Here is an 11187-nt window from a genome sequence, read left to right on the forward strand (position 1 = left end):
ACCATTGAAAGTGAAAATTTAGTTTTCCCTAAAGGAGTCTCACTAGGGAAACAAGCTACTCTTAAGGATGCATGCCCAGCAGTGTATGGCCAACAGGAGATGAACTTAACAGCATAATTTAAAGGATTTTGGCTCATAATGTATGTCAGAGCGTTCTTTTTAAAATTTAATTTGATAAATATTAAATAAATAATTTAATGAAAACAATGTAATAATCATTAGCATTATTATTTATTCCCTGTTTGTTTCCTAATGAAAGACAGAGAGTGGATCCAGATCAGAAGGGAGATAGGGAGGAGCTAAGAGGATTGAACAAACAGAAACCATAATCAGAATTGCTATGTGAAAAAAATCTATTTTCAATAAAAAATGTTTTAAATTCTGTGAAGCGATAAACAAGCGGCAGTGATTGGGTGAATCGGCACCCATTTTCTCCGCAGGCTGTTTGTTAAAAGACCTGGAGGTTCTGCTACTACTTCTGTGTCTTCTTTTGTCTTTCTTTATTGATGTTGAGTCCATGGTGTGTGTGTGTGTGTGTGTGTGTGCGCGCGTGCGTGTGTGTGTGTGTGTGTGTGTGCGTGTGCATGTGTACCTATGTGCTGTAATGTATTGTGGAGGACAGAGGGAAACGTGAGGGTGCGACTCTCTCCCTCTACCCTGTGGGCAGACATTGTGAGGAACACATGAAGGTAAATTAGAATTGGCTGGAATGCGCACCAGGAAAGTCAGCCCCAGAGTAAAAGAAAGGTGAGCCAGTGAGCACAAGCCTGTATTTCACAGTGTGTTCACAGCTTATTAGCTTTCTGTTAGCAGCTTTTATTCAGGCCCGAGCTAGAATAATGGAAAGCTAACGTTTTCTTCAGCTCTCCTTGCTGGTGAATCGACTCGTGAAAAGTATGTTTGCCAGCGAAAAAGAAGCATTGCATTACCCGGTCAGAGACACACTCGTTCATTGTGCTGGCATTTGTGTGTGTAACAGGCTGCGACTGATTATTTCCAGAATCCTGCATTGTTGGGAACCTGTCCAGGGGTTACTACTTAATACATTATCTTGAGTTCTGTAGGAATACAACTGCTCCTGGGTGTTTAAACAAAAATATATTTTTATTTTTACTTCACTAACTATAGATTAAGCACTTTTGTGATAGTCCCTTAACTTGAATGGGCACCTAGCTACATGTGGAAGGGAGAATAGTGTGTCACTGTATAGCAGAATGGGGTGACCCTTTGCAACAACAATGCTCTGCATAGTTCAAATGCTTATCTTTTACCATAAAGAAATGTAAAAGTGAACAGATACACACATGTATCTTCTTTTAGACATTATATGATAATATGAATAATAAAAAACAAGAAATAGAAAGGCTATGACTGCTACTAGGTGTGGCAGAGGAGAAGGTTTATTGTAGATAAAAGGGAGAGCACAGGCAGAGACAGAGAAGTCAGGGAAAGTTCAGAGTAAACTGAGCCAGGCCATGTGAGGAGACGCGGGAAACAGGGAAAGGAGATGAGCTACAGGCTCGGAGGGGCAGCTTGGACCGGGAGACCCACATAGCTAAAATGGTTGTTATGTAAGGGCAGAGGAGCTGTTGGAGGGTATCTCGAGCGTTTTGTCCCCACCAGCAAGAACACACTCAGGACAACCGGAATCTTCTGCTGCAAAAGCTTTATTGCTTACTTCTTCAGGAGGCAGAGAGAGAATGGCAAAACCCCGTCCCTTTTATGGAGAATTGTCCTCCGCCTCGGACGTGTCGCTCCCTGATTGGCTGCAGCCCATCGGCCGAGTTGTCGTCACGGGGAAGGCAGAGCACATGGAGTGGAAAACTACCCTGGCACATGCGCAGATTATTTGTTTACTACTTAGAACACAGGATGTCAATGCCATCTTGTAATGGCGAATGTGAGGGCGGCTCCTCACATCTCCCCCTTTTCTTTTATTTAAGAGCAATAGGCCACCCATACTAATGAGAGTGGAGATAGAGGTCAAATCCCCAGTGTGCAGGTAAAGGAGCCGTACACAAAACCTCCTCCCAGGCTCATCACCCGGAGGGGTCCTGGTCTGGTCCCATGTCGTTTTTCCTGGGGGAAGGACACTTGGACACTCAACCTTCTTGAAAGATGGCATGTCTCCCTAGAATAGACTCATATATGCCGCAGAGCCTCTCTACTGCAGTGCTTAGCCGTGCAACTCTCTCGGGCTGCTGAAGCACACTCACTCTATCCTGTGCAATGAGACTAGCCTCGTGGGGTGCAAGAACTGAGTGGCCAGCGACCTATTGCTTAAGCATAGATAGCCATATATCAGGGGAAGCACCATGTTCTAGTGCTGCAAGCACCTGGGCAATAACCACCTTGTTTCTCCTAGTTTGGGCCTTAAGCTTACAGACCAACCAGAGAAGCAACACTAATCCACAGCAAAGTGTAGCTCCAAATAATCCCACCCCCACCCATTCTTTAAAGAAGGAAAATGCTGAGGAGATCCAATTGGGTAATCCTTTGGTCAGGGACAGGTCCAAGTGCATGGAGTTGACCTGAATGATGGCAAGTCCCAATTCCCGAAGGGTCTGTTCAAATTCAGCCGTCCAATTCTGTAACATATACTGAGAAAGACTTTTTGACAAATTAGCTGCCCTAGTAAATTTCTCATACTGAATGGAAGTAACGCATAATCCCGGAAACTTTTGTTCACATCCCAGCTGAGCTATTTGCCATAATACATCTAGTTGTTCCTGGACAAGATCTATGCGTTGATTAACCAGCATGAGACCTCCCTGTATCTTGACATTAGCTGAGGCCTGTTTATCCATGGCTGTGGTCACCGAGGCTGACAATGATTTAATGGTGTCAGTAGTCTGGACCTGTCCAGACAGAGCCAAGGCCAAGGCCGAAAGGGAGGCGGAAATGGCCACTGTAGCAACAATGCTAACAATAATGGCCGATATCCCAAAATCCCTTTTTTGTCTGAACAAGGCCAAGGTTCCCGGCATATCAACAGGTACCGGCACAAAGCGGGGCATGCGAGCCGCCACCGCTGTGTGAAGTTGACTAGCATCCCAACATAAATCATAGGTCAGTACAACTACCATTATGACCACAAAGCAGCCATAAATCAAAGGGATTGATATCATATCTCCATGGGTCCATAGTGGTACAGTTTCCATAACCCTCAAGGGGGGAGAATGAAAAAAATCCCTCTTTTAGCCCAACTTGATCTCCGGGCTTGACAGCCGGTCCAAGGGAAAAGGGTGCCTTCAGCCGGGATACCTGTACAGAAGGGGGCCAATTGAGGTTGTCTAGGAGGATTGGAACGATCATCATCTTTTGAGTGGACATGAGGCCACCAGCCGTATAAGACTGTGGCATTGGCCTTATACCCATCATCGGTCTTAACAGTCGTCTCCAATCCAGCATAGGAATAATTAAGTAACAGAAGGCATGGGTGTTCCAAGGAACTGTCATTGGTTACCCTAAAACAAAGACTACCCTCCGGAAATATGGTTCTGTTCTCCTCCGTCACTTGTGCAATATGAGTGTCTATAGGTAGATAGGCCAAACCCAGTTCCTTGTTAGTGGTAAAAAGGCGGGGGAATACTTGAGCATTATACATCACCGGCATTGGGAGTGGAAATGTCGACATTATCCCCCAACGCTGCTTTCCCTTTGTTATTGTCACCCTGGACATCACCAAGACGAGGGACATCAGTATTCCCTTGGTCAGTCTGGATTTTTCAGGTGAGTCTTTCTGGTATCCAAAATGGGTTGTCTTCATTCTGTGGAAAAACACAAACAGCTCCCCTGGATCTTATTAAAATAGGATCCGGTCCTTTCCATTTGTTACTTAAAACATCTTTCCATTTAACCATCTCTTTGGGCCTATCTGGCTCTGAACAATGACGTTCAGCCGCAGTATGGCCATGAGCATCAAGATTTAAAACATTGAGTGTAAAGAGTGCCATAGACACAGACACTCTTGGTACTCGGGGTAGAGCCTCATCTACTCCCCCTTTCTGTTTTATTAGATAGGATTTGAGGGTGCGGTGCACACGCTCAACAATACCCTGTCCTTGAGGGTTGTATGGAAGTCCAGTCAGGTGGGTCACGTCCATCTGATGGCAGAACTGCTGGAATTTTTGAGATGTATAAGCTGGTCCATTATCAGTCTTAAGGAGTTTGGGTTTCCCCCAAGCACTCCATGCCTCAAGGCAATGTTGAATCACATGTGAGGCCTTTTCTCCAGTTAAAGAAGAGGCAAACATGATGCCAGAGCATGTGTCAATGGACACATGGAGATATTGAAGTTTTCCAAAGGAAGAAACATGTGTAACATCCATTTGCCAGACCTGTAGAGGTCGAATACTGCGTGGGTTAATTCCCACATGAGGAACTGGCAAGAACTCACAGCAGCTTTGACATTGAGTAACAATGTCACAGGCTTCTTTTCTCGTCAAGGAGAAATGACGGCGTAATGTTTCAGCCGTCACATGAAAATTGTTATGAAAATTTATAACCCATCTTTGCCATGATATTTTTTGCTTTAGCTGAATACCCTCTCGATGGGGCATTCTCATTGGACAAAATAAGGCCCAAATGCTGCATAATATCCCTTCCCCAGAGGTTAACCGGGAGTGGGAGCACATAAGGTATGAATTTCCCTTGCTGCCCCTCGGAGGATTCCCATGTCAAGGCAACGGAGCTTATAGTGGGACATGATTGATATCCGAGGCCCTGTAATGAATGAGATGACTCTGTGGTGGGCCATGCTTTGGGCCACCAATGTGTAGAGATTATACTTTTATCTGCTCCGGTATCAAGGATGCCTTCAAACTCTTTTCCATTGATCTTAAGGCTGAGCTTAGGTCTATCATTCAAAGATACAACCAAATAGGCAGAATCATTTCCAGAGGAGCCCATTTTCTTTATCTCAGGTCCTGCAGATTTCTCCCTGGTATTATCAGAGAGGAGCAGCAGCTGAGCTATCCTATCTCCTTTGCTAATAGAAAAAACGCCCTTAGGGCTTGAGCACAGGACCTGTATTTCAGGGGAATGTTGACAATCCATAACTCCAGGGTGGACTACTAAGCCCTGCAAGATGAGTGAACCCCGGCCGTGAATAAGGCCCATAGTTCCAGGGGCAAGGATGGTATAGGCTCCACCAGCACCGGCTGAATACTCATTTGAGGCATTAGTAGGAAGTTGGAGGCGGCACGCAGGTCCACCCTTGTGGGTCTTCCTGGGTCGCCTCTCTGACTGCTTCCTGGGTCCTGACAAACCGGTTCCCATATCTTTGAGGGCCCTGGGACCGAGGGCCCGATAGCCCGTTTTTTGACACATCAGCTGATTGGTTATCAGGCGGGTGAAGGAGTCTGCCCTTTATATCCCTCACAGAGCGACACTGGTCAGCTCTATGATAGCCCTTGCCACACTTAGAGCAAAGAGTGAGGGTCCCCCCTCCCTTTTATCTGGAGCTCTGCAATCTTTCTTAAGATGCCCAGGCTTCCCGCAGTTAAAACATGTCCTCCGATCATTTCTGCCCATGGAGCGTTTTTGGGATTGGAGGATGGCGGCCGCTAAGCCTGCATTGGTGAGAGGTCCCCCGAGCTCCCGACAAACCCTGAGCCAGTCCTGTAAGCCTTTGTTCTTTCTTGGGGCTATGGCCACTCGGCACTCCTGTGTGGCTTGCTCATAAATGAGCTGTTCTACCAGAGGTGCGGTTTGCTCCGACTCTCCAAAAATACGTTCTGCTGCCTCTGTCATTCTGGCCACAAAATCTGAGAAGGACTCCTGGGGTCCCTGTATGATCTTTGTTAGTCGTCCAGTGGCTTTGCCTGTTCGGGAGAGTGCCTTACAGGCCTTAATAGCCGTGGAGGAAATTTGGGCATAAGCTCCCCAATGATAGTTTGTTTGATCAGTGGTATAAGCTCCCTGACCCGTTAACAGGTCAAAAGTCCAATCTCTCTGCTCTGGAGTCAAAGCAGCAGCGTTTGCTCAGGCCTGTGTTTGTGCAGCCTCTTGCCATAGAGCTCTCCATTCCATATATTTGCCCATACTGGGGAGAGTGGCTTTTGCAATCATTTGCCAGTCGGCAGGAGTTAGTGCCATGCCGGCAAGCCTGTCTAACTGCACCAAGGTAAAATTAGCATTGGCTCCATATTTACGGACCAACTCGGCAAGCTCTTTAATCTGTATATACACCCACCCTCGGCTCCTTCAAAGACCGGAAATGCCTGTTGCATTTTCCTTTGTTCCTCTCTTGGAATGAACAAGTCTGCGCATTGCCTCTCTGTCCATTGCCTCTCTGCGCAGGGCTGACGCATTACGCAGGGCGGGGGCTCTGCATAGGGCGGAGGTGCACTATGACCTTGAAGCCAACTGCCCAGAGGCTGAGCAGCAAGCTGGCCTTCGCCAGCCGCTTTTGGCTTTTTTCTTGACTGATTAGCTTGCATTTTATCTGGCTGGTACTTTTCTCTCTCATAATGAGCTGCTTCCTCCTCCAAGTCTGTTTCCTCAGAGGGGCTAAGTTCTTCATCTGATTCAGAGCTACTAAGAGCTGGCTCCTTAAACTCATCTAGTGATGGGTATAGGCTCCTTCTCCTAGAAACCTCCGCTGATTGATCTTTTTTCTTTTGTTTTTTTTCCTCTTTCCTTCCAATCTCTCCCCAGGTATTCTTCCCTGACATTAACTTTTCCTTGGGTTCAAGACCCATGGAAAGGCCTGTATACTTATTTGGTGCACCATGTTTCCTCTTTGCTCCTGCTCTCTCTCCCTGCTTTACTTCTGATAGACTGTCTTGAATTTCGTCCAGAATTCTCCGCCCTGCCTTAACCACTTGTTGACATGTGAAAAGGAACAAAAAGGCTTCTAACACTGGAGAAAGTTCAAGGCCAGACATACCTCGTAAAGCTGTAATGTGTCCCGCAGTTCTGGTTCCACCCCGCGAATGAGGGATCTTCCTTGCGCTGGTGTGATGGTAGTTCCCTGGGGCGCCACTTATCCCAAGCTTTTTGTCCCCACCGGCAAGAACACACTCAGGACAACCGGAATCTTCTGCGGCAAAAGCTTTATTGCTTACTTCTTCAGGAGGCAGAGAGAGAATGGCAAAACCCCGTACCTTTTATGGAGAATTGTCCTCCGCCTCGGACGTGTCGCTCCCTGATTAGCTGCAGCCCATCGGCCGAGTTGTCGTCAAGGGGAAGGCAGAGCACATGGAGTGGAAAACTACCCTGGCACATGCGCAGATTATTTGTTTACTACTTAGAACACAGGATGTCAATGCCATCTTGTAATGGCGAATGTGAGGGCGGCTCCTCACAGGAGGGAAAGCCATTAAAATAAATTAGTTCCAAAAAGAGATATGTGCCCCTTAGCATATTTTCTATAACAAGTACAAATGTCCATCCAGCGTTTGGTTTTTGTCTCCAAGATGCCCTTTCCTGGGGTTCTTGTCAGTTGGGGAGCCGGTGAAAGTTATCTCTTCCTGTGTGAATAGAGCGCAGACCAAAGCAAACTACATCCCAGCAGCCTACAGAAAAATGGAGGCTTCTTGAGTGCCCAGGAAGGTGCTTGGCTCCTCCACCTTCGTCACCAACTTCCTCAAGTTTGTCTAGAAAAGCTGAAAATAAGCATGCAGCAGGAACCCAGTCTGTGTGCGCACAGCTCCCAAGTGGTGAAAAGGCAACTGGAAATTCTTCAGGCTGTCCCCTAAAGATTCTACAAAAGAGCACCAGATTCCTGAAGAAGCAGAAAGCAGTGGCTTAGGAAAAACAACGAGAAAACCGTGTTCTTTGCAACCTGATCACAGAGATGATGAAAACTAATAGAACTTACTCATCTGAGCAATATCTTCAGTTTACTTACATAGTCTAGGATGTAAATTTGGGTAAATGAGTTGGTCCAATTGGCTTGTTGAATAGGCATTAAATTGAAAAACCAATAGGGCTAAAATTTAGTCATTCAAAAGAAACCAGCTATAAAAGTGGAGAATTTTTATAGCTTGTAGATTCAAACTGCATACTTGAATTTATGTCATATGCTCCTTCTCTTACCTGTTAAACCTCTTCCTAAAAGTAACATTACACGATGCTCTCACTACTAATGTACTGTGTTTGCTTAGATTTGTGTACTGATGCCATTTTATGGGCATTGATTATGGAAATAGTGTCACATTGTTATGGCATGTTTGCTTTAACATTTTGACTTAGTCTATTTTACATTAAAATTTTCAATATTTTTTTTAAAAAGATGCCTTTCCTGGATAAGTTGAGTTGTTTCCAGCTGATGTTGCGCCTTTATGCTACAGTAGGAAGGCTGCCCTCTAGGCTCTGCCCTGTTTCACTGAGAGGAGCTGATCTTGCTTGACACAGTTGGTTAAATGATCATAAATTATTGCATGACATTCCCATTCTTCCTTGAAAGCTGTGGTTGGTATTGGCTAAGCACAGGTCAGTTCTGCCTTGTGAGTTTGGCTGCTACCAGAAAGTTTTGATGATTTCTTCCTTAAAGCAATCAAAACCAGCTTTGGAACTGTCAGAAACAGCACCGTCTCCTGAAGGCTGATCTTGGTAGCCTGTGTGTGCGGCTGTTGAGTCCTGTATGCATTGAGTCCTGAATTCTGCTTCCATCGAGGAGGGATGCACTGACGCACTGTAGAAGAGTTCTACACTGCTGTAAACATTCGCAGTTTATGGCTTTTTACAGATTAGCAGGCTACTAAACAGCACTGTTGTCCTGTTCACTCAATTTATTCCTTGATTCTCATCATTGCTACAAATTGTAGATTTTTTTAAAAAAAATACATTAAAAATTGTAGGGTTAAACTCTGATGACAAAAGTGTAATCAGACTTGTGAAGACGAGAAAGATATCAGCATTTTATTTCATTTCTTTTACTTTTTAAAGAGGTATTGTTCTTTTTTAAAAGTCTTCTTTTAAAAAAATATTTATTTATTTATTTAATGTATATGAATGCTATATCTGCATGTACACCTGCATGTCAAAAGAGTGCATCAGAACTCATTACAGATGGTTGTGAACCACCATGTTGTTGCTGGGAATTGAACTTAGGACCTCTGGAATATCAGACACTGCTCTTAACTGCTGGGCCATCTCTCCAGCCTCAGAGATATTTGCATTCCTGTATCTTTATGCATGGTATGTGTAGGGGTGTGCAGGTCCTGAGGAGGCCAGAGGAAGACTTGAGTGTCCAGCTCTTGTTCATCACCTCATTCTTATGAAACAGGATCTCTCATTGTACCTGGCCCTAGGCTGGCAGCCGTCCAGCCCCCTTCTGTCTCTATCCTCCCTCCCCGTAGTGAGCTGGAGCACAATGAAAAGATGACGCAAGAAATTGGAAGAAAACTGGCTGGGGAAAGGGATAAGCGGGTAATTGGCAAGAAAAGACTGGTGATGGATCTGATCCAAACACGTTCAGTGCATGTATGGATATTAAATAAAATATTTTTGAGCCTAACATGGCATAGCACTCAGGAGGTAGAAGCAGGTCAATCTTTGACTTCAAGGCCAGCCTGGTCTACAAAGCGAGTTCGAGGACAGTCAGAACCACACAGAGAAACCCTGTCTTGAAAAAACAATGTAAAAATTAAAAACTTTTTGCATACTACATGAAGAATAGTTAGACTACAGCTGTCTGGATTTATCAGTGGTTAAATTCATTTAATGATCATGTCAGTCTCTGAATAGCCACTAAGTGGCCTCGGTTTGAGGCATTTGCACATTTGCGTTTGTGATAGTGGGTTTGAACTGAGGGGATAGTCAGTGACCCAGCGACTATGGTGTCCTACTTGCTTGCTTGCTGTGCATATATACACATTTCAGAGAAAACAGACAGATGGAAGAACACTGGTGCTCTCTCTGTCCTTTGATGTGGCATAATCTGAGTGTGTACATGGCTAAACCTTTAGAATCGTAGAATTGATGCTGTTTGCATTCTTTCTAACCATGAAGGCATTGCAACTTGTTCCTTAAAGCCCAGCCAGCTTCCCTGGCATGGGCAAAGCCATGGATGTGGGATGACTCAGAAGTCGCATAGAAACCCCAAGTCAGAGCTGACAGAGATGCTGGGACCCTGGTCTACGGTTTCTGGATTCTTCTAGGACTTTCTACTCTGGATTCTTTCAGTGCTCTGAATTTCTGTTATTATTCCAAAGCAGCTTAAATAATATTTTAAAAATAGTTACTGTGCCAAAAGTAACAAACTTCCTCTGAGAGGAAGCTCCCCGAGTTGTTTCTGAGTACAACTCTCTCATAAGCAAATGTGAGAGATTGTCATCTTTCCTGCAGAGAGTGGGAGATTGGAGTCTCCAGCTTTGGCTGAACTCTGATCTGGATCCTCACTACCCAGAGCGTGACCCACCTAGGAGGGCCAAAGGCTTCCCTGGGAGATGTCAAGCCACACAGACTCTTAGACTGTGCTGCAGCCCCACACAGCATTAGAAACCACAGCCTACCATGGATTCCAGGCGAGGTGATCGAACGAACGCTGTGAAGCTTTGGGGAGCCCATCTTTAGCCATGGGTCCCCAAGGCACGCATCAGCATTTCAAGGGGTCTCATGACACAGGTGCTTTGCTGTGTGAAGTCGGTTCCGTGAGAGGTGTGAGCCTGGGAAGGAAAGAAAGAGAACAAGCTGCTCTTGATGAAGACTTTTTTTTTTTTGACAGCAGTTTATACATAAACCAAAATTTCAGCCTTCTCTTTCCTAATCCCTGAAAAAGCAGCCTTCCCTTTCTCCTCTTTGCCAGATCCCTGGGGGCCAATCCTTCATTCCTTCTCATTTCCTTTTCCGGATCTTAGGGCTGACATTTAGTGCGACTTTAAGAAGCCCCAAAACCCCTGTTCCTAAGCTGCATTCCCTCTGGGACTGCACTTCCAACATTTCATTCCTCATGAGACTTTGTCCTGGGCCCTCTGTGAAATCTAAAACAGAGGAGTTGAGGAAGTCGGAATCCAAGAACTTTTCCTTTCCAAAATGTTATAATATAGGAAACGTGGTGTGTGTGTGTGTGTGTGTGTGTGTGTGTGTGAAAGAGAGAGAGAGAGAGAGAGAGAGAGAGAGAGAGAGAGAGAGAGATATGTTAGCATGTTAGCACATGGGTTGCCATGCCTATACATGTGTGCATAGAGGCCAAAGAAAGATATCAGGGTCCTGCTTTGTCGTTTCCCATTTTATCCT

At 45.3% G+C, this 11187-nt stretch overlaps 1 pseudogene; it reads left to right on the plus strand.

Moving 5' to 3' along the window:
• The first annotated feature begins 2805 nt into the window (after positions 1–2805).
• Positions 2806–7815, plus strand: LOC147001032 (PCNA-associated factor pseudogene; annotated as a pseudogene).
• Positions 7816–11187: the final 3372 nt, after the last annotated feature.

This window comes from Mus caroli, unplaced genomic scaffold, assembly GCF_978045245.1.
Source record: "Mus caroli unplaced genomic scaffold, Mus_caroli_1 scaffold_15, whole genome shotgun sequence".
Taxonomy (NCBI): Eukaryota; Metazoa; Chordata; class Mammalia; order Rodentia; family Muridae; genus Mus; species Mus caroli.